This window comes from Bos indicus x Bos taurus, chromosome 15 (assembly GCF_003369695.1).
Source record: "Bos indicus x Bos taurus breed Angus x Brahman F1 hybrid chromosome 15, Bos_hybrid_MaternalHap_v2.0, whole genome shotgun sequence".
Taxonomy (NCBI): Eukaryota; Metazoa; Chordata; class Mammalia; order Artiodactyla; family Bovidae; genus Bos; species Bos indicus x Bos taurus.
In genome coordinates this window covers 42,513,895-42,536,042 of record NC_040090.1, presented here as the reverse complement: position 1 = coordinate 42,536,042, position 22,148 = coordinate 42,513,895, and the positions used below count along the sequence as shown (strand labels likewise).

General features: G+C 44.0%; 1 pseudogene across 1 annotated transcript; it reads right to left on the bottom strand.

Annotated features, from left to right (window-relative positions):
* Positions 1-7,024: 7,024 nt before the first annotated feature.
* On the bottom strand, positions 7,025-7,746 carry LOC113905679 (annotated as a pseudogene). Its single transcript, XR_003514702.1, has one exon. The product of XR_003514702.1 is annotated as a leydig cell tumor 10 kDa protein homolog pseudogene (transcript).
* Positions 7,747-22,148: the final 14,402 nt, after the last annotated feature.

The window sequence follows — 22,148 nt, the reverse complement described above, 5'->3', positions numbered from 1 at the left end:
TGCTGACATTGGAGACAGAGGGAGGAACTATGAGCCAAAGAATGCAGGCCACCTCTGGAAGCTGGAAAAGGTAGGAAATAGATTTTGTCTGAGAGCCTCCAGGAGAAACACAGTCCTACCTTGATTATATTTTATTTTTATGTTTTGCACATTGTTAAACTTATTTCTAAGTATTATTCTTTTTTTGGCCATGCTGTGTGACATGCAGGATCTTAGTTCCCCAACCAGGGATCGTACCCATGCTCCATGAAGTGGAAGCGTGGAGTCCTAACCACTGGACCCCCAGGGAAGTTTCTTACACCTTGATTTTAGGACTTCTGACCTCTAGAACTATAAGATAATAAGTATGCATTATCTTAAGCCACTGCTGCTGCTAAGTCACTTCAGTCATGTCCGACTCTGTGTGATCCCAGAGATGGCAACCCACCAGGCTCCGCCATCCCTGGGATTCTCCAGGCAAGAACACTGGAGTGGGTTGCCATTTCCTTCTCCAAAGCAGGAGAGTGAAAAGTGAAAGTAAGCCACTAACTGATGGTAATAACTTACAGCAGCAACAGGAAACAGATACAGGTATATACCGTGTTTATGGTGAAAACAAATTGTCTTGGTTAAAAATCAGTTTTTTTCGTAAAGCTTTTAAAATAATGTGTGGGGTAATATTTGTAGTCCAGTAATATTACTTCATGATTTAGATGTCAGAAACTGCAGTAGAGCTTAATACATTTCTGATGAATTTGTCTCATCTTTCCACTCCCCCTATCAACACAGAAATGTCTCACTACAGAGCAATAAACATTGAATTTGGGATAATTTCCTTAATACTGAAATCTAGTACACAAATGTCTGAGAAACAGGCAACAAACAGCATGCAGGAGAAGTTTTTAAAAAGGGACCAAGACGATGAATCATAAGTAAAACACTCCCTTAGTTGAGCAACTCCAGATTTATGCAAATTCAACATTGCACAAAATTTTCCAAAAGATACGTAATATGATTTTAAAGAAACAGAGGACTCTAAGATAGTTCATGAGCAATGGAAATACAGAACAACTGTTATTATCTCCTCACTTGCTTTCAGCCTGTTCTCCCTTCAGTTCAGTGTCTCGTCCCATCCTCGACTCCTGGCTTGACTTCTTGTTATCGGGTCCTGTACCTGCTGCTTTGATCTTGGTGTTTCAAGTCACCTGGAGGGTCTGATTCTTGACCTTCAGCTCCTCCTCCAAAATTCCCACCCATCATTCTCAACATCCACCCATTTTCCCCATTGGACATTATTCCTGGTCTTCACTAGCTCACCCCTGAAGACCCAATCTCCAGTCTCAGGCTCTAGGAGATGATGGGGACAAGGTTGATGTGGGAGGGAGTGGATAGAGGTGATCTTAAATAGGGTTAGAAAAGAAAGGAAAGAAGGGAGAGATGGGGATAAAAGCAGAAAGAAAGGGAGGGAAGGAGGCAGGGGAAGAGAAAGGGAAACGGAAAGGAAAAAAGATGGAACAGAACTGTACAACATAAAAGAGTTGCCAGTCAACTTAGGGGGAAAATACTCAGAAAGCTGTGGAAACCATTCCATCACATATGAAATGTTTTTTAACAAATACTCATTCTAGGTTAATGGCTCATATGCTGACCTGACTTATGGGTGAACTGGTTTCTGTGAGTTGATCTGTTTTCCAAGCATGCCCTAGCACACACACTCATGTACACCACATGGCAGGTTCAGCACATCCTGGACCTACCGGGAAAGTGCCTCCGACCATCCTCGCGTGCACACAGCCCGCTCAGATCCCCTAATTATCTGGCTCTGTCTGCATTCATCAAGCTGCCTTCTCATTATAATGTGGCTTTCCATGTAGATTTTCCCACCGGGAGAGAACAGGCTGACCTGTAAGTCGGAGGATTCTGGTCCCATTGGCAATCAGTCTGTATGGAAATTAATTAATCAAACTTCTCCTGGGAATTTGATTTGCAGGTCCATTCTCAGAGTCTAAAATAATTTTTTACTGCACTAAAAAATTATTCTGTTAGTGTCTTAGTTAAGGCAATTCAGTGAAACCCACTTTAGGTAGCATTAACACAAGTAGGAATTTACTACAAGATGGTAATGGGGTGTCAGAGAACTCAAGGGCAGAAAGGGCAATTAGGACTAGAACCAGAAACCAGAAAGCACCGAGGACCGAATCCGCCGCCCTTGCTCATCGTCTGCATCTCACATTCCCAAGGCTACCCGCCTTTTTCTCACGCTGCAAGGCAGCACGGACCTCATTCCTGTCCCACACCTTCTTCACTTTTTCCTCTCTACAGGTTAGCTTTTTCTGCTTCTCAGACATGCAGCTGGAAAAGGCTACCTCTCACCTGCCTCAATGCCAGCAACCAAAGGAGACAAGCACTGGTGAGTGCCAATTCTAAATTCCCACACACCGAATCCAATTGGCCCAATCTGGGTCAGGTATCCACCCTGATCAAATTCTCTGTGACTGGTTGGGGGAGCTGGGAGAAGAAGGACAGGTTAGGCCCAGTTGTGTGAAATGGAGAACCATTCCCAGGAGAAGGAAGATTATGTGAATGGGTAGGGAAAGCATCCCTCAGATTGCCACAAACTCCAAGTCAGAGATGTTTCAGAATTTGGAATATTTTTTTCTTTTTGGAACTTTCTGGGGTTTGCTTTTATTGAAGTATAGTTTATGTATAGTGTTAGCCTCCAGTGTATAGCAAAGTAAATCAGTTATACAACCATACATATATTCTTTTTCATATTCTTTTCCATTATGGTTTGTTACAGCATGTTGAATACAGTTTCCTGTGCTATACAGTAGGATGTTGTTGTTTATTTTATATATAGTATTTTGCATTTGTTAATCCCAAACTCCTAATTTATCCCTGCCCCCCTTTCCCCTTTAGTAACCATAAATTTGTTTTCTATGTCTATGAGTCTGCTTCTATTTCATAAATAAGTTCATTTATATCATTTTAGATTCTACATATAGGTGCTAACATGATATTTGTCTTTCTCTGTCTGACACTTCACTTAGTATGATACTCTCTAGGTCCATTCATGTTACTACAAACGGCATTATCTCATCTTTTTACGGCTGAGTAGTATTCCACCGTATATATATTCCATGTCTTCTTTATCCATTCATCTGTCAATGGACATTTAACTTGCTTCTGTGTCTTGGCTGTTGTGAATAGCACTGCTATGAACATTGGGGTGCATGTATCTTTTCAAATTAGAGTTCTCTCCAGATACATACGCAGGAATGGGATTGCTGGATCATATGGCAATTCTATTTTTAGCTTTTTAAAGAACCTCCACCCTGTTTTCCATAGTGGCTGTGCCAATACATTCCCTGAAATTTGGAATTTTTATATTCTAGTACGGTCATGTACCTCATATAATATCACACCCCCAACAGAGTCTAAAGCAGCTTCCCATAATCAAACACATTGATATTTTTAGAATGAAAACATGAATATTCATACAAAATAGGATTATACATAGTCTCACGTGAGTTCAAGTTTGCCTCCAAAGAAATTACGAAAGTGCTTTTGGTTTTCAGAGCATCTGAATTTCACAACTGCTGATGAGAGGTTTCGACTACACTACTCCAGGCTTGCAGAGCCGAGGACAGGCCACTTCCGCCTACATGCTGGTCTCTGGACCAGCAGCAGCAATGTCACCTGGGAACTTGTTAGAAGTGCTGAATCTCAAGTCCCATCCTAGCTCCACTGAATCAGAATTTGCATTTTAAAAATGTACATAGTGGGACTTCCCTGGCAGTCCAATGGTTAAGGACTTTACCTTCCAATGCAGGTTTGATCCCTGATCAGGGAGCTAGGATCCCACATAACTTGCATTCAAAAAACAAAAACAGAAAACAGAAGCAATGATGTAACAAACTCAATACTTTTAAAATGGTCCACTTGAAAAAAAATTTTTTTTAATTTTAAATAGAAAGATGATAGTGTCATAGTCCATTCAGACTGTTTATAATAAAGTGCCATAGACTGAGTGGCTTATAAACAACAGAAAATCATCACAGATTTGGAGGCTGGGAAGTCTAAATCGAGGTCCTAGCAGATCTGTTGTCTGGTGGAGCCTTCTTCCTGGTTCGCAGACAGTTGTCTTTTTGCTGTATCCTGACACACTAGAAGGGGTTAGGGAGCTCTGTACAACCTCTTCTAAGGAGCACTAACGCCATTCATGAGAGCTTCACACTCAAGGCCTAAGCAACTCTGAAGTTCACCTAATAGCATCATCTGAGGGGTTAAGATTTCAACACAGGAATTTTAAGGGGACTCTAAGATTCAGTCCATTGCACTCTAGTGCTTCGTATGCATATTAAAGCTTGAGACGCACTGCTCCAAGTGACCCTGGACATATTTTTTTAATCTCACCTCCCTGGGTCTCAGATTCCTTGCTCCCTAACCCAATCTCTCGTGATGTGGTAGTGGGTGCGTGTTCAGTCATCTCCGACTCTTTACAACCCCATGGACTGTAACCGGCCAGGCTCCTCTGTCCATGGGATCTCCCCGGCAAGAACACTGCAGTGGGTTGCCCTTTCCTTCTCCAGGGGATCTTCCTGACCCAGGGATCAAACCCACATGACCCTTGTCTCCTGCATTGCAGGTGGATTCTTTACCACTGAGCCACCTGGGAAGCCCTACCCTACGTTTCACGATGAATGAGTGAGTGAGTGATAGTCGCTCAAGTCATGTGCGACACTTTGAGACCCTGTGGACTAGAGCCTGCCAGACTCCTCTGTCCATAGAATTCTCCAACACCTCATGATGCATCCAAAGTAAATCTTCAGTTATGTAATTTCCTAGTTTAAAACAAAACAAAATAAAACAAATGCATGTTGTTAAAAATCTCAATGCTCCCAATTCCCTACCACAGAGATTCTTTTTTTGTTCCTTTTCTTTTTTCTACAACTGAGATTCTTAATATCTGTATCTTCTAAAATTATCCATAAATTTTTGAGTGTATATTTATTTTACTGTAGAGTAGATCCATGATTCACACTAGTTTTTCAAAGGGGTTTGTGACCCCATAAAGGGTAAGGATTAATCTTCTGGTAATTCTGATTTATTTATAGTTTCCCATGTTTTGTGTGTGTGTGTGTGTGCTTATAACATTTCCTCTGCTGAGATTTCTTTTATAAATGCACTGGATTGAATGTCTACCATGTGCTAGGTGCTAGAAATACCACAGCGAATAAGCCAAGAGGGCTCCTCTCACCACTTGGATCTGGCTTTTGCTCATCCTTCAAGGCTTAGCTCAGCCTCATCTCCTCCAGGAAGGCTGAGATATGCCCTTCATTTTTGACTCCTTGACACTTTGTACTTATCTCTGACATTTAAAGGAAAGGTATCTGATTGTGTCATCTTCCCCACTATTAGCAACATGTAACCTCTAGCTAACTTTGTATAATACAATTCCTGTTTACAGTAAGGGTTCAATAAACATTTATTGTAATGAAAAAGAAAAGTTCAAGATTGATTCTTCTTTCTCTGTAATGGAAACAAATAATCTATTCCCTGTTGATTTTACAAAACTATTGGAAAAGTCACATCAGGATAGAAACTATTTATAAGACTCTATTCAGAATCAAGATGAATTTCACAGTTAATTGATCCTTCCATGAATCTCTGAGATCAAAGTCAACGGAAAAACAATGCTAAGGATGGGGCTTCCCTGGAAGCTCAGTGGCAAAGAATCCACCTGCCAAACCAGGGAGACAGTTTGATCCTCGGTCTGAGAAGAGTCCCAAAACTAAATCCCTGCACAATTATTGAGCCTGTGCTCTCAAAGCTGGGAGGCACAACTGCTGAAGCCCACGTGCCTTGCAGCCTGTGCTCCACAACAAGAGAGGCCTCGCCATAAGAAGCCTGTGCACCACAGCTAGAGAGAAGCCCATGCAGCAGCAAAGACCCAGCACAGCCAAAATAAATACATAATTTTTTTTAATGCTAAGGATGATGGTGCTGTGAAAAAAGTGTGAATGGCTACTAGAGGAGCCTTATCCCTGGGACCTGGTGCTGAAAAAGGTCCCATGTTTCAACATGACACAGATCCAAGAGTGAAGCCTGGAATCCTACACAGAGTGCCCCTCCGGCTCTGTGGAGCAAGACCTTTGGGGGCAAGACTTCTGCTTGCTTCTTACTTCTCACCTGCTCCAGAAGCTTCATCCTCCACAGCGTCCTTAAGGGTATGGCACAGTCATCCTTAAACTGTCATCAGGATGCTTTTCTCATTTGCATTTCCTTGTTCTCCATCTCTCCCCCAAGAGTCTTGTTCACTGCCCGCAGGGAAGATTAAGATTGTTATACTGAAATACAAAAAGAAAGACTCCAAAATGGGTTGATGAAATCATTCGGTAGTCATAGCTGCAGGAACAAAAATAACAAAAAAAGCATTTTGCCAAAGCTAAGCTATTTGATAGAAAAAGAGAAGAGAAATTATTGAAATTCAAAGGGCAAACTATTAAGGGAATAAGGCATGGTGTTTGTCTGTTAATGAAAAAAATGTGAGCCTTCTACTAAAATTGCTAACCAAATGTAATCAAGCCTTTAAAATTAATTTCCAGCTTATAAGGGAAAAAAGTATATTAAAAAAAAGTTTAATGACACCACAAGGAAATGATTAGGCAAATCAGAAGATGAGACATTCTACATGACAAATCAAATACCAATGTAATATAAAAGAAAAAAGTAAGGGGATTGTTTTAGAAAAAGATTAAAAACCTTAACAAAAAGTAATGCAATGCATTTACTCTGATTAGATCCTGGTTCTAAAGTATCCATTTTAAAAATTCATATTGGGAGAATTTGAATATGTAATTTAAATTAGATTATATTAGCAAATTATTATTTATTTTCTTAGGTATGATAATGGTATCATTATATAGAAGAATAACATTCTACTTAGTAGATGCATATTGAATACTGAGGTATTTAGGAGTGAAGAGTTTACCACTTAAAGTGTTTCATATGTAAAACTTTTTTTTTTTTTTTTTTACCTGGAAATGCGGCTTGTGTGTAAACTGGGGCTGGCTGGGCGGTCCAGGCACCTGGCCTGAGGCCCCAGCACGGCCTGCTCACAGAAGCATGTGACCATGGAAGGAATGACAAAGTCAGGTGTCTTGCTCCAAGTTATCCAGACAGGATGTGGGAGGGGGTAGTGGGGACACAGGAAGTCAGTGAAAAGATCCCCCTGGCCTTGGCCTGTGCGAAGACCTCGGCACCTACGAAGCCAGTCCATCAGTGTGCTTCTGACCTGCTACTCACTGGCTCATGGGCCAGGGCCCAGTCAAGTTCGAGGTGCAATTCAAGTCTTTGGAGAGCACAGTTCCTCTTTCCCGTGGGGTTACCTGCACAGGTCTGAGCACAGAGGAGGGGGCTGCAGTGGTGGTCACTGCTGGGGCGCATCCTTAGGCAGGCATCTTGGTGGAGGAGGAGGCCTCCTTCTTCTTGGTGCTGGCCTTCAAAAGCGCCAGCTTTTTGGGCAGGCTGGTGCTGGCTTTCATCACCACATCATGCTCAGTCTTCTTCCGGATCCCAACCTCCAGGTTCTTCTTGAGCTGCTGCTGCTGCACGATGCGTGCCTTCTTGGGTGCGATAACGCGACCGCCCTTCCTCGGGCCCCGGTTCCGCGCCGAGGCCGCCGCCGCCGCCGCCTTGCTCTTCGCTGGCTTCTGCGCCTGGAACTTGCGCTGCCCCTGCGCCATTATCAGCCACCAAAACTTTCTATTTAAAGTAAATATGGCAAAATGTTAACAAAAGTTTAATCAAGATATCGTACATGCAAATGTCATGGTTCTGTTCTTCTTCCTTATGCTTGAAATTTTCTGGAACAGACAGTTGAAAAAAATAGCTTGAAAAGAAAACAGATGAAGACCTAGACCACCCAGCCCCAAGAGGTGGAATTGGAGTTGCTGTTGGGGTACAGGGGGAGCACCAGAATGGAAGCCAGTGGAGCCTCCAAGACTGGAGGAGCCACTTGAAGGTAAGATTCACATCACCTGGGCCCAAGTGAGCACTGTCAGTGGCGAGCGCCATGTGCCACATGCTCAGCCAATGACCAGAATTCAGCCAACGTTCGGTGCCTATGCCAATCAGCCCCTTTTGCTGCACTCACTGTCCCCAAGGGAGGGCATCCCCCTAGGAGTTGCCTTTGTGTGGCTTTCATGGTCCAGCAGGGACAATGCCCACCCATGCCTTGGTATTTTCTTAGCCCAAGAGACCTATTTAATGAGAAAGATCCTATTTTCGGTGGCTCAGGACACTTATAAACCCCACTGAGGGGACGATGGGGATTTAAAACATCCTGGCCTCCAGTGCCTGTGCTTGGGTAGAACTGAATAGAACCATTTCTCGATTTCTTCTGGGATCAGGAGTTGTTAAAAACCCACTCACATGACATAAAGAAATCCCCACACATTCCTGAAGGAAACTAACCTATATTAGCTCAAAAAAAAAAAAAAAAACACCTTGTCACTTCTGAGCAAACACCCTCCAGATCCCAGCAGTCCAAGAAAATGATAAATGGGACCTTGGAAGAAGCAGAAACTGCTGATGGCACAGCCACTCAGAAGCAGAGAAAGATTTGACAAACTTCCACACAGAAATCTATATTCCATAGGTTTCAAGACTCTTTTGCCTCCTACTTTCTCAGTGTCTTTTTGTTTTCTGAAAATGTGACTAATTCCAAAATCAGTTTATAATAATGATGATTTCATCTGTTCTCAAAGTCCCTGTTTCATAAATGAGCCAAAAGTTAAGAGGCATTGTCCGTCCATATTTTTATCCGTCCATAATTTAAAACAAACATTTTAAATTAGATGAGATTGTTAAATTCGTAATCTGTTGGAATAAACCACATCATCATTGTGCTATTAACAAATCAAAACATATGTAACCCAAAGTCTCACCAGCCAGGAGGTACAGCTATGGTTGCACTTGTGTTAATATCTGAATCCCAGTGGCCCAAACCCCTAGCCAGTCAGTCAAGAATTGCAATGTCTTACTCACCCGGTAAAGAATCAGCCTGCAATGTAGAAGACCTGGGTTCGATCCCTGGATTGGGAAGATCCCCTGGAAAGGGACATGGCAACCCACTCCAGTATTCTTGCCTGGAGAATCCCATGAAGAGGAGCCTGGCAGGCTACAGTCCATAGTGTCGCAAAAAGTCGGACATGACTGAGCTACAAGCACAGCACAGCACAAAGTTCTCTCCAGAACTTTCCAGAGTCTCTAAGGGGGCTGGCATACAAACATGAAACAACTTGGCCTTCCCAGGCTACAGCCTCTGTTCATGCAAAAGACAGCTGCTAATGCACCCTCCACCAGACCTGACATCTAGGATTCCTGCCCCCATCCCGTCGTCACAGATTTAGCCCACTACTGTCACTGCACTGACTCTGCCAACCTGGATGGAGACCCTATCTCTGAGCCCAGATTGCTGAACCACTGATGCCCATGAGGTGCTTCTGTGTTTTCCATAAGGAAATAACTGGCCCTCTTCAAGCTGCTATAACTCCCCCCAGAAGGTTTGCTTTAGGTCCCAAAGCATTACAGAGTTTAGTTAAATGGGCCTTCTAATTTTCACATGTCTGCACCTCCCAGAGTACTCAGGAGTCTCCAAGCCGTTCCCCGAAGGTGCTCAGGCCCCACTGTTGGATCTGGCTCACCATGCCAGCCTGTGTTCTTCTCTTTCAGCGAATTCTCCCTGGAGGGGAGAAACCTTTCTGAAACAAGGCTTCAATCAGAACCCTGCAAACTATCAGCTGTGACACCATATGCCTGAAATCCTTTAGTGGGCAGGGGTTAAGTGTTCTTTCTCAGGAGTTCTTCCCTTCCCAGATGAATCATCCAATACAAATTAACACTCAGGAGGAAGGGCGTTGCCCAGAAACACATACCAAGTGTTGCCCTCTCACTGAGCCCCACCCTAGTTTAGACTCAGGTACAGATGCATGTTCAGTTGCTCAGTAGGATCCAACTCTCTTGCCATCCCATGGACTGTAGCCCGCCATGCTCCTCTGTCCATGGGATTTCCCAGGCAAGAACACTAGAGTGGGTTTCCATATCCTACTCCAGGGCATGTTCCCACCCCAGGGACTGAACCCGAGTTTCCTGCATTGGCAGGTGGATTCTTTACCACTGAGCCACCTGGGAAGCCCCCATACACAATGTATTTTATTCCCTGTTTAAGAAAGTAACTTCACAGCTACAAAACAAACAAACAAATAAGTGCATATGTCCATTCAGCCTTTCCCCCCTAATTTACAATGGTTTCTGGGAGAAAAAAATTTTTTTTTCTCTTGCTTTAAATTTGATCTCTCTATACACAAAGAAACAGACGTGGATGAACCTGCAGGACATTATGCTAAATGAAAGAAGTCAGACACAAAAGGACAAATACTGTGTGAGTCCCTACAGTAGTCAGACTCATCGAGACAGAAAGTTGAATGGTGGTTGCCAGGGGCTAGGGAAGGGAAATAGGACGTGTTGCTTCAACGGCACCCCACTCCAGTACTCTTAACTGGAAAATCCCATGGACGGAGGAGCCTGGTGGGCTGCAGTCCATGGGGTCGCTAAGAGTCGGACACGACTGAGCGACTTCACTTTCACTTTTCACTTTCATGCATTGGAGAAGGAAATGGCAACCCACTCCAGTGTTCTTGCCTGGAGAATCCCAGGGACGGGGGAGCCTGGTGGGCTGCCGTCTATGGGGTCGAACAGAGTCGGACACGACTGAAGCGACTTAGCAGCAGCAGCTTAACAAGAACAGAGTTTCAGTTTGGGAAGGTGAAAGACGTTCTGGAGGCAGAGGATGACACAACAGTAGGAACATATTTAATGCCACTGAACTCTACAGCTAAAAATGGTTAGAATGGTAGGTTGATGTTACATCTATTTCACGACAATACAAATAGAAGAACTCATAGATCACTCTTAAAACAAAAATGATTCGAAAGTATCATAAAGGAGGGGAAGAGGCTGGTCCAGCCTCGAGAGACCAAAGTAAAGTGATTTGCCTGAGATACTGAGGACTAAAGAGAAGAGAAACTCTCTCTCTTTTTTTTTTAACATGGTGTAAAGTAATAATTATTGCTGTCAGGAATGTAGCATCTTAGTTTTCCAAGCACTTCCCGGAGTGATCTAACTTGCTGTCATAACAAGCTGGGAGGTAAAGAGTGAAGAGTGGGGTTCAGACTCCAGGGCTACAGAGACGGGGCTACAGAGACGGGGAACTGGTCCTGCCTGAGGGATGCACACAGCTTCCTGGGGGAACTGACACCTCATGTTTCCAACAAGGGAACTGCAGCTCAGGGAGGCAGACTGACTTGCCCCAAATCCCAGTGATGGGCACTCAGAGCAGACATTTGACTGAACCTCCTGACTCACTCCACAGTGCTCTCTCTGCAACCAAGTATGAATTCAAACAGAATGCCAGTAAGAAAGTCAAAAATAATTCCTGACTGCATCAAAGAATGAAAGAATCCTGATTCTGCATTAAAACCAAAAGACAAAAGGAGATAATTGGGGGATATATTTTAAGCTTTATCCAATCCTCCCACCCTGCCTCTGAGTAAGAAAGTGGGTAAAAACAGAATCTGGGGTGAGAAGTCATCTGACTCACCCATGATGTGGTGGAGAAGAATCTGTAAGCAAACACCCTGCGTTTATTTCCAGCTCTGCCTCTCCTTCTGCCAGCCTTGGCAGCTGGCCCACCGCATTTGCTCCAGGGGCCCTCCTTCAGAGACATGGTCAGAGCCCTATTTTAAGACAACAGAAGTAGCCTAAAACCTGTGGCCTTTCAGCTAGAATTTAAAAGGACATGAATTATTGCCATTTGCAACAACACGGATGGACCTAGAGGGTATAATATTGAGTGAAGTGCAGACAGAGAAAGGCAAATATTATATATCACCTACATGTGAAATCTAAAAAGTAATACAAATGTTTTTATTTACAAAACAAAAGCAGACTCACAGACAAAGAATACAAACTTATGGTTACCAAAGGGAAAACAGGGGTGGGGGAAGAGGGATAAAATAGAAGTACGAGACTAACAGATACACACTACTATATATGATATAGATGGACAGCAAAGATTTACTCTGTAGCACAGGGAAGTGTATGCATTATCTTGTAATAACATAATGTAAAAGAATCTGAGTATATATCTGTACATATGTAAGCTAAATCATTTTGTTGTACACCTGAAACTAACACAATATTGTAAATTGACTACATCGTTGCTGGTTAGTCACTAGGTCATGTCCGACTCTTTTGTGACCCCATGGACTGTAGCCCACCAGCCTCCTCTGTCCATAGGATTTCCCAAACAAGAATACTGGAGTGGGTTGCCGTTTCCTTCTCCAGGGGAATCTTCCTGACCTAAGGATTGAACTCGTGTAACCCTTGTCTCCTGCATTGCAGGCAGATTCTTCATCACTGAACCACCTGGGAAATCAACTATACTTCAGTTTTTAAAAAGAAAGAACTAAAAAACAATAACAACAATACAATAACAAAGGGACAGACCCAAGCAGAGGATGGGTTAAGCCATCTGGCTGCCATAGTATGCTAAGGGTTAAGCATCCAGATGTGAGCCTGGGCCTGGCCTGAGACGGCGTAGCCTTATCCACAGCACACCATCCCTGTGTCCTGGCCTGTTCCAGAAAGCGGCCTGGGAAGTTGCTTACGAGAGAGACCACATGGTCTCAGAGGTGAACCGGGGACACCCTGTGAGGTGCCAAGGATTTATCTGAGCAGCCAAATGCACACTGACAGACAGGTCTGTGTGCACTGGAGAAGCCCGTTCCGCAGCTCAGATGAACTCATTGCGGAATTCACCCACAAAGGGAAGTGAGTTAATGACTGGGGCGTTCCGCCTTCTGCCTGGATGCGTCATAAAATCAACTTGTAAAGCCTAGCTCTGAGAATACACTTGCTCACCCAAACGTGGTTCTGTGCGGCTTCAGGACATTTCCAAGAGGGAACGCTAACAGAGGAGAAAGTTCTTAGGCTTTCTGTGCTAGGAACGGGACCAGTGGCCTGAGCCCCGCAGCTGGTCCAGGCATGGTCAGATTCGCTGACAAGCAGCCCCAAGCTGCCTGCCACAGTATCTGCTCCACGTCTGGGACTTGTGACTCATCACACTCTCTTGCAGCCCTACATTCTCATGCAGGCCTAAGCATGCAGGCCCCAGGGTGCTGAGGGCCCAACGTATCAAGATCAGTCCTTATCTCCAGGTTGCCTTCCTCTGCCTCAGACCCTCATCCGAGTCCACCAGCTCCTGGGCCAGGGCAAATTGCCTAGACCATCTCAGATCCAGGCTGAGATCAATATCATAAGAGGCTCCTAGGCTGAGATGGATTCAAGATCTCGTGGACACTGGTGTCCATTCCAGCCCTTTAAATTTAGCAGCCCACGCTCCCACCGTGCCCAGCTGGCCCACCGTAGTGAGCTACCAGCAGCACCTGTTCTAGGCCAATCCTGTTTACTCTGGACATACTATTTTTGTTCTCACCTCTCTGGTTCTCAGATTCCTGGCTCCCTACCCCGGCTACCATAGCTGCCTCTGGCCCCTTCACTTTGGTGACCCTTCGGATTTCCCTTTTTAGACCACAGCCTCTCACATGTTTCTGACTCAACTTGCTTCTGCAGTGCTGGCTTCACTCTTGGTCTCAGGTGAGCACCCATGATTCAGCCCCAGCCTCTGGGTACCCCCTCAGCTAGGATGGCTCCCAGGAAAGGCAGAGGGTCAGGACTTGTTCCTAAGGTCCCTGCTTGCTTCCCTGCCCTCGGCTTTGCTTTGCCCTCCAATTCCAGCACTTGGGAGGGCTCCCCAGTCATGCCTCTGGTTGCTGGCCCCACTTAGGTCCCTCACCAGAGATAGCTCTACCCTGAGCTCAGCACCTGATTTCATCCTGGCCTTGCCGGGCCTCCACCAGGCACCCCCAACCCCCACCCACAATCTCATTGAGACCATAGTAGGGGAGTGAGGGTCTGAGAGGAGAGGGAAACACTGCCTCAAGTGGATCCCAGACGGGGTGCAGAGCCTGGGGAGAGTTTTGCCTCTGTCTCCTCCTCTGGGAACACTTCCATTTACAGATTGAGGGTTACCCATAAGAGAAGCCTAATGGGGCAGTAGAACGCAAGGCCCTTGCCATCTCAGGCCCTTGCTTCCTACCCTCTAAATTGTGCACCGGGGGAGGGGTAGTGTGTTGCTCCAGATGATATCTTAGCCTTCTGGGTGTAAGATCCTGGAAGCTAACAGTAGTCCCATGTGGTTCATTCCTTTTCCTTGTCTGCCAGATCCCATGCTTGACTTTAGGGACACATCTGATCCTCCAGCCTCTCCACCAAAGAACAAAGGAGTCCACCCAGTCTCCTCCACTCGAAACCTCTCTATTCCCTCCACTCCAGAAGGTGCAGAAACCACGAACCAGCCCTTGCTCCCCTCCTTCTCCTCTCCAGCCTTCATCATCCCCTTCCCTGGAAGCCCAGGAACCCAAAGACCATCTTCCACTAAAAGGTCTGCCAGCCACTCAGTTTTCCTTTCCATGAGCCCTACAAGAATCATCTCTGCTTCATGAGCACGCACATGGGTGAATGTTGAGGAGCAAGACTGGTCACGCCAGGTGCCCTCAGCTCTGCCACTTACTAGTGACATGAGCCCAGACAAGTGATTTAACTTCTCAATGCCTGTTTCCCCATCTCCAAAACTGGGGTGCTAATAGCCCCTCCCTTGCTGCATTGTTAGGAGGATTCTATGAGTTTATTCACACAGGAATGGTGCCATTTGTGTCATAAATGTTGATGCTACAAGCTCACATTTACTGATTACTCTCTGTCAGGCCTTATTCTAAATACGTGACATTCCAATAATTCATTTTTCCTAAGCAAAGTAAAACAAGAATGGAGGATCATTCCATAATTCCAATTTAAATTATCCCTAACGTTTCTTGTGCCCATCAACAGGAGTTGAAATGCACATTCCTGTTTCTCCAAAGAATCAAATTGTTTTTATTTTGTAGTGCCCTCTCTACTAGTCTTGGTAAGGTTTGTGTGTGATAAATATTCACATCTGGTCAAAAACTAAGTTGTAAGAGGCTAGAGAATTCTCCCCATCTGAACAAAAACCCAACGCTTCCTAGGCCCATCTGGAATACCACGACGATATTCTGACTACCCAGATGAGACACTACGTGAAATACTATTTCACCCCAACAAAGGCAAAGCACCTAGAGGTCAGAGACTCCCAACGGTGCCCCTCGTATGGATACGAGCCAGAGTGTGTCACAGTCTAGGCACTGTAATTCTATATATATCTTTTGATTTAACATTAAATCATAAATAGTTTTCTTACTGTTTCCCAGGATGGAGGTGAGAGGGGAGCGGGAAGAAAGAGAAAGGAATTAGCATGTGCCGTTGAGTGTTAGGCATGATGCTAACTTCAAACTGAATCCTTGACGGGCTGCGATCCAGCTGGTCCCATTTTGTTGTCATTGATGTTGTTTTGGCCATTTATGAAAACGCTCACCAAGCAGTACACTAGAAGCTTTGTTCACTTGATCTCATTCAATCCTCACAGCCATGCTCTGAGGAAGATATTATTATCCCCATTTTATAAAGGAAGAAGTAGGAACTCAGAGAGATTCATCCAAGGTCGCACAGCTAACAAATGGGAGAAACTGGGTCCGACCTTACACTCTGTCTGCTCCACCACACCATGTTCCAGCCCTTCCCCCAGCCCTGAAATTGCAGATGGGATTTCCACCCTCTGCAGGATGAAAGGTAGAGATGGGCATTGGCGGGGAGGGTGAGCTACAGGGCTTCTCTGCAGAGGACCGAAACCTTTTGGCCTTCTGCCCACAAACTCTTTCCCTTTTCTTTCTTGCTGGGGAAAAGCATGATATTATAGGTGACTTTGTTTTATACACACACATACACACACACACACACACTCCAAGGAGCTGCTACTGCTACTAAGTCACTTCAGTCGTGTCCGACTCTGTGTGACCCCACAGACGGCAGCCACCAAGCTCCCCCATCCCTGGGATTCTCCAGGCAAGAACACTGGGGTGGGTTGCCATTTCCTTCTCCAATGCAGGAAAGTGAAAAGTGAAAGTGAAGTTGCTCAGTCGTGTCCGACTCTTAGCGACCCTGTGGACTGCAGCCCACCAGGCTCCTCCATCCATGGGATTTTCCAAGCAAGAGTACTGGAGTGGGGTGCCATTGCCTTCTCCGACTCCAAGGAGGGCTCACTATATAGAGAGGATCAACCACTTATCAAAGATGCTGAAAAAGGACTTATCAAATGTCCTTTGAGGCTAAGTATCTCTCAGAACAGGAATTACTGAACCTGAGCACATGGACTAGGGATTGGGCCTATCCTTGTTACAATAGCTCTCCAATGGAATTACTTGATCTACCCCAACTTTGCCTACATTTTAATATCTGAATTAAGTCATCTAACCTCAGAATACATTAATTCTAGCCTTTTCCTCCCCTACCTGGAGGTGGGGAGGGGCCATGTTATTTTCCCTTCATATTTTAGAACACTGTCTCTCCCAAACACAGTGAATTCATGAAATTCCAGATGTTGCTCAATGAGTGATGCCTCTGGGTCACTGATATTCTGGCTGTCATAGTTAGGACTACCTAGGAACAAGCTGCAGCTGGGTAGAATTTATGGAAAGAGAGGGGCTGGGACCCACACAGATCAAGAAGCTCATATTTAGTGAAACAAATGGGTTAAGGAGCCACTGCTTTGGGTGGCAGGGATCATCCAGGTGGTTCCATGAGCTGAGTGCTGCAGTATGCTGACCTGTGCATACCATGCAGACCTCAGGCCTCTTTCAGGTACAAATGATGGAAACCTCACTAGTGGAAGCAGAGGGAATTTATTAACACTTTGCTGAAAATTCTGAGGGTGGTCTTCAAGTGTAACTGGATCCAAGTGCTTAAATGTCACTAGGAATTCATCCCCATCTCTTTGCTCTGCTTTCCTCTCTTCAGAGGGATGACAAGATGACCACCAGTAGATCTAGGCTTGTTTTTCACACAGATCCCCGTGGATGAATATGTATTACCCAACTATTCCATTAAAAGTCCCAGGACTGACTCTCCATTGGCCAAAATTGGCTCACATGGGGAACATCTTCAGCTTGATCTTCAAATCCACTCTCCATCCTTCTTCCTGCTCAGTAACTGGGAGACTAGCCTGTACAGATGTTCCAATGGCTCCTTCCTTTGGGTATTGTCAGTGGGAAGACCAGCGGGAGACTAGAGGAAGAGAGAAGAGTAAGGCCAGAATGTTTGTTTTCCCCCAGATCCCTTTGCAAGGACCAGCATGGGGTAGCTATGTCTCTTGGCCAATAGTCAGAGGTCCTACCCTGCTCTCTTCATCCATCTTTCCCTCTTTGAGATCCAGTAGTGCCTCCTCAGTCTTGCCTCTACAAGCTGTTCGTGGTACCAATGACCCACTATGAGTAACCCCAGGAACTACATTGCCTCTTAAGGTCTTCCTATACTCTGCCTTACTTCTATGGGAAGGTTATTTGAGAGTTTCATCTGTTCCCATGATCCTGACTGACAGCTAACATACCCATCCCTAAACCAAATCCATGTTTCTCACTGGACAGGCCTAGGTCACATGCCTACCCCTGAAGCAAAGGTGTGAAATCAGCTCCATCTAAACCACAGGTACTGAGAGTGGAAGAGGTGGTCAACGGCCAAAGAACAGACAAAAACAGCCTCTGATCAGTGTTTTTAGCAAAGTAGATAAGAAGGAATTTTAATCAGTTTTAATCATCACTAAGTGTTAGACTGCCAGACATTCTTCAGAAGCAGCATTTACCACATAAAGAAGGATAAGTTTCTTCACCCTTTGCTAAAATAGCAATAAGACTGACTTTCACCCACGGACGCTCAATGCCTCCAGAAGAACTGGCTGCTCATTTTCTGAGCTCTGGGCCTGTTGACAACTCTCTACTGAAACAAATTGAAATTTCTATCATCAATTCACTTCGAAATGTCATAAAGCCGCTTAGGCCTCGGCTGGCTGAGCAGTAAAGCAGGCCCTCTTGGCAGCTGAAATGAGCTGCCCCTGACAGTAAGACAAGGGACAAGGCATTAAACATCGCCAAGAATGGACAATTTGGAAGCCGCCTAGTGGCAGAAATGACAAGGCTAAAATCATTACCACTTTGAAAGAAATGACATCAGTTGAAGGATAAACATAAAATGGGACGATAGCAACCTCATCGCAGAACTATAAGTGCTTTAGAAGAACACTGAAGCTGATGTCCTTATATCTTAGCAGAGAACTTTTTTTTTTTTGTATCTGGCTAACCCCCATGATAATGACTGGCTTTGCCATGGATCAGTCACCTTGCAGGAAAAACCATGGACCCCAGTGAATCTCAGCCCAAAACCATTACTGAGAAAACAAATAGTTTTCTATTAGTACAGATTTTAGTCACCTCATCCCCCAACTCCATGTGGATTTTTGTTTAGTTTTTTAATTACATTGACATATAGTTGATTTATACTGTTGTGTTAATTTCTGCTGTACAGCAAAGTGCTTCAGTTATACATATATATATATATATTCTTATTCACATTATTTTCCTTTATAGTTTTTCACAGAATATTAAATATAGTTCCTTCTGCTATACAGCAGGACTTTGTTGTTTATCCATTATATATATAATAGCTTGCATCAGCTAATCGCAACTCTTCCTCCCCCACCCTTGACCAATCGCAAGTCTGTTTTCTATATCTGTGAATCTGTTTCATAAATATATTCATTTGCATTGTATTTTAGATTCCACATATAAGTGATATCATATGGTATTTCTCTTTCTCTTTCTGACTTACTTTGCTTAGCATGATGATCTCTAGGTCCATCCATATTGCTGCAGATGGCATTATTTCATTCTTTTTATGACTGAGTAATATTCCGTTGTATATATCTCCTTTATCCAGTCACCTATCAATGGACATTTAGGTTGCTTCCATGTCTTGGCTATTGTAAATGGTGTTGCTATGAAGACAGGACCAACCCCATGTTTCAATGGAGTCTCCACTATGCTTTTTTAATTAACAGATTGTCTTTCAATGACTTGCTAAGGATATCTGGCTTTTCTGTTGGCTTCCTCCATAATGCCTCAGCTACTGCTTTGGGTGAAGTTCAGGACTAAGGACTTGGCAACAGGAAGACAGGTTTCTTGAGACAGCTGTGTGCCTCTCCTAATCCTACTAATAACTCCTTGGTATACAATTCCACCATAGTTTTCTTTATTCGCAAAGAAGACACTTGGATACCAACTTGATGGGAGAAAGAGAGATCTAAAGTAGCCATTTGCTTCAGTGCCTCTAAAGTCTGAAAAATGAAAAATCTGAGGCTGGGCAAGAGAGGAAATCCAAAGGCTCTAGCCACTGGAATACTTCAGCCATAGCTGGACCCTATGGGTAAAATGGAAAGATTATGAGCATCAGAGACAAATAGTCCAAGTCTCGGTGTATGACCTTGAGCAAGTCACACCTTTATGAGTTTGCATTTCCTTCTCATCTAGTATTACTGTTTCCAAGACATTGATGATACGATGAGCATTCAAAAGAAAAAATGATTCTGAGAGGCAGGCATCTCTGATCAGTATTTCCAAGGGCATTCCTGCTTTGAAAGACTCATCTAAGCAAAAGCTATCAATAAACGTAGAGGACAGAATAGAGTAGTAGAAGCATGCCAAAAAGGTTTCATCTCACCAGCTGTCTCTGCAGGATTCATAGTCGCTCTCTGGAACACTGTATTCAAAAGCACTCTGAGGTCATATCTGGGTTCAGTGGGAAAGAACTCCCGGATCATTGAGGATCAGTGATCCAATGATCTTGTATCAGTGATACAAGAGGAGGGTCTGTTACCGTGTGTGACATCTCTATTGTAGTGACCAAGAAGACTGAGCTTGAAAGTCAAATCTTAGTGGAAGAAATGTGTATTAGTTCTTGCTTCAATAACAAACAACAAAAAACATGGCTTTCAGTAGCTTATAAACATAAACACTTATTTCTCACTACACAGAGGGTCAGACTATGGGTTGGATTGGGCCTACTCCACATTTCTTCTCATTTTAGTCCTCAGGCAGAAGGAACAGCCCTTATTTTGGACATGCTATGCTCAGAGCAAAGAGCAGAAACTCAAATGGCCAAGCCAAATTAGACATTCATGTTAAAACTTCTGCTCAGACAGAGCATGTCATATCATTCACATTTCATTGGCCAAAATCAGCCATATGGCAAAGTCCCAAGTTAATAAGGAAGGGATATATAATTTTCTTATAGGAAAGGAGGAAGTGAAAAGCTGCAATCAATGCAATCTACCAGATAGTGTTTGAGAAAGATACTTTCAATATTAAGATACTATGGCTGTTTTCTTAATTTTTTCTATGCTGCTGCTGCTGCTGCTGCTAAGTCGCTTCAGTCGTGTCAAGTTGAAAAATGCTAGTGTATCTTGTAGATATTGGAATCCTTGAGGAGGGAGCAATCTGATACGTAGAAAGAGGAGAGCAGGTATGCTGAAGGAAATTGGGGGAGAGAAGAATGCAAAAATCAAGGAGCTCATCAAAGAATGTGTGAGTTTAAAGGAGGAGATGGCAAGGGAAGTATTTAGATGACAAGTACCTCCATGATGGAAGCCCTAGAAAAGTGCAAACAAGCTGATGAGCAAGTGAAGTCATGCCCAGGATGTGCCACTTGGAAAAGCCGATCTGCTCAAGACCAGCAGAAGGCACAGAGCTCTCAAAATTGGGGGATGGAGGGATGGAAGGAATAAATGGATGGATGAACGAATGTTAAAGACATCTGAATAGCAAGGGTTACGGAATACTGGTAAAGAATACAGTTGTTATATAAAGTAGCCATTTCAACAGAGTCACACAACATTAAATCATTGAATATTTACTGAGTATTTACTAGGCACTGGGTCCAGGTACATTGGTGCACAACAAAAGAAACACAGTTTCTGCACTCACCGAGCTCAGAGTCGAATGGCAGAAACAGACCATTGGAATTTCAACAGCAATGGAGTTTCACATGGATACTCAATGTTCTTTTTAATCTGATAACACTTTCCTAGCATGTTCACTGTCTACCGTCCAAAATAACGATTTCCCTCTTCTCCCTCTTTAAATCCATTACCCCAACACTCCTCCCCCTGTAGACAACATGTAACCTCCCCTCACACCACCGACCTATTCAGCACATGGTCTCTCACTGTTTCCTCACTGCTATATGGGCAACCTCTCGATTCCATCCCCTCTTGTATTCAGTCTTCACTTTTACAATTATCCTTTTTCTCTTCTGCATTTTCCCTCCCTTCTAAATCATTTGCATAGTTATACAACTTGTAGTTGGGCAAGGAGGAAGGCAGGATTTTCCCTTCCAGGAAGATTTAGGAAATGAATGAGAATACATTTTGACTGTCACAGTCACTGGGGAGCCCTAGTGGCATTTAGTAGGGGTTAGGGAAGCTAATTATGTTCTATCATATTTAAACAGGAAAGCTTCCTTAAAACTCCCAATTTCCGTCAATCGTTACCAACCAAATCTCAAACCCTCCACAGAGAAACTTCTTGGTAGAGTTAGCTATAAACACTCTCTCCACTTCTTCATCTCACAATCTCTCATCCACCCACTCTAATCACATTTCTGCCCCCTCCCCCTCCCAGAGACTGCTCTTTTCGGAATTATCAAGGACTCCCACAATGCCAATCCAGTGGTCATATCTTGATGCTTATCTTATTTGGTGTCACACATTTAACCCAACTGCCCACTCCTTCCTTCTTGAAAGGTTGCCTAAAATAGGCATTTCAAAATAACAAAGCCAAACAAAAAAACTCTTGATTTATTCTCCACTCCAAGCAACCAAACAAACAAAAAAGACTTTCTACTCCTCTCCTCCTTGTCTCAGGAAAGGCTATCCAGGTATGCAAGCAAAAAATAAAAAAAAATTATCCTTGAGTCCTCTCTCCCATTCCCTACATAAGCCCATCAGTAAGTCCACTCTGAATCTAAAATATATCTCAAAAGTCTACATTTCTTTCCATTTCCACTATTATCCCTCTGGTCAAGCC